General features: G+C 45.5%; 1 long non-coding RNA gene across 1 annotated transcript; it reads right to left on the bottom strand.

Moving 5' to 3' along the window:
* Window positions 1-284: 284 nt before the first annotated feature.
* Window positions 285-1,747, bottom strand: LOC143477237 (uncharacterized). The gene is made up of 3 exons (XR_013121527.1): window positions 1,653-1,747; window positions 1,029-1,168; window positions 285-726 (listed from the first exon to the last, which is right to left on the bottom strand). It is a non-coding gene; the product is annotated as an uncharacterized LOC143477237 (long non-coding RNA).
* Window positions 1,748-2,280: the final 533 nt, after the last annotated feature.

The raw sequence follows: 2,280 nt of genomic DNA on the forward strand, positions 1-2,280 counted from the left end.
GCCAAAGCACTGGTGCAGAAACAGACACATGCATACACACACACACACACACACACACACACATGTATATATGCGCACACACATACACACACAGGTCCACACGCAAAAATGAAAATAAACACATCACAAAGACTATAACTATAAAGGCTTATATACCAAATGTAGATTTCTTTCTTTGTTGCTTGTTTGTTTGTCTGAGATCTTACATTTTAAAAACCCAGGTGTCGGTGTGAAGGTGTGTGTGCGCTGCTATGGTAGCGGACGGCTCACACGCGCTCGCCCCTGGCACGCAGGACTCACGCAGAAGTGAGCCGGCACCTCCTGTGACCTGTGATCTCTGTGGCTTGAGAAACTTTAGTCACCTCAGAGAGTGACATGAGACGCTGCTAAACTTTCACCACGGGGCCGTTACAGACATAAAATGGCATAACGGGGGACAAGTTAATAACAGCGGCGGGCTTGATGTATAGAGCGAGGGAGAAGTTTGGCGGAAAGGTTATACATCATCGCTGAAGGGAAGAGGCGCTAAGTATTGTTAAGAATGACACAAAGGAAATGAGTGTATTCGGGAGGCTGGAAGAGACAGATGAACAAGAGGGTTGCACAGCTGGATGGAATGATAGAGATAACGAACTGGAGCAGGAACAGAGAGGACTTTGCTGGCACAGAAGGTGTTTAAAATATGGGAGAAGGAGAAACCACAGCCGCACCAGCGAGGACGTCAGCCTGCGGAACGAGAGGTGGAAGCTGTAAACAAAACTCATTAAAAACGAAACCAAACAAACTGAAAGAGAATAGATTGTAACACTAAAACGTTACTGTGAGGGCATAAACTATTGTAGCAAAGGGAAACTAAGCAGGACGAGATAGATAGGTAGAATGATAGAGACGGAGAGAGAGAGAGAGAGAGAGAGAGAGAGAGAGAGAGAGAGAGAGAGAGAGAGAGAGAGAGAGAGAGAGAGAGAGCAGTTGGATCCTTTGTGGACACACTGCTGGGCCTGTTGTCAGTGGTAAATATGGTCTCTTACCTCCAACCAGATGGTTCAGCTCTCTCTCTCTCCCTCTATCCATCCCTCCATTCCCTTTGACAGGCTGGTACCTCTTTGCCAAACAAACTTTGCCACCACAGCAACCTGATGGAACACTGCCATTAAAACCAGACATACGTCTGCACGCGCACACACACACACACACACACACACACACACACACTTATACAATACTTACGCACTTTTTTGCTCTCTCTGCCTCTAAAGAAAAAAAAAACATACAAACAACATGGGGAGATGAATTGGGTGGAGGAGAGGAGAGGCGGGTGGATGAGCAGGTGGATGAAAGGGGCCGTAGCAGACAGAGCCTCCAACCTTGCCCATTTTCAGCGACTATGTGCTACGGGCACCTCGAGGGGCATTTTAACGGGCATCCCGTACGTGGACCCAACTTGTTATCAGAACATCGGTGGGGTCTGGACTGGTGAAGTTTACTTATTAGTTGCAGAACTTTCTTCAAGGCATCAATCCAAGACGTGGTGCATACTACATCAAAGGCGGCACCCCCGCCGACTCACTGCCATAAATATTTGAGGTATTTGAGACACCCATTGTAGTCGTTTTTTTAAGCAGCGATGTGAAGGAGTGTTGCGTTACACTTACACATGTCATAGTCAGTTGGCACAGGGCTGATTATAGTTTCATGAGCTGCTTCTCACTTTCATCCCCTGAATCTTAACCTGCACAGTCGGTCAGGTGTGTGCCGTTCCTGCACAAATGACAGTAATTGCATAAAATGTCAAAACTCTTAAGTGTGGGGCTTCCATGACGACTTGGCTTGTAAGATAAAAAAAAAATACCAATAGTAACATTAACAGTACAACAGCAGTAGAAACAACACTGCTAGCCACTGGGGGTTGGGTTATATCTGAAGTGCAGGTTAGCACCAGATTCTCATTCATCACTCTTATAAATACATGCTGAATAATTTAGAACAGTTATTGAATACCAGGCCTTAAGATCAATAGCTAAATGGTAAGCAAGGAGTTTAAGAGGTTTGATTATGTTTTGCAGATTCTGATGTCAGTGTGTCCCAATGCCTATCAAACGAGAATCATTCAAATTCATTAAACTACCGATGGTGAATTCATTAACGTGCCAAATGCTCTCAGGTTTTGCTTTGTGTTGCAGTACGCCAGAGCGTACGGTCAATATGGCAAAGGCTCAGCACACAGCTTCAGACGATCCCACACGAGATGTCTAGCTGGAAATATCAACGATTGAAGCGGAT

The sequence above is a fragment of the Brachyhypopomus gauderio genome, chromosome 16 (assembly GCF_052324685.1).
Source record: "Brachyhypopomus gauderio isolate BG-103 chromosome 16, BGAUD_0.2, whole genome shotgun sequence".
In the NCBI taxonomy this organism is placed as follows: Eukaryota; Metazoa; Chordata; class Actinopteri; order Gymnotiformes; family Hypopomidae; genus Brachyhypopomus; species Brachyhypopomus gauderio.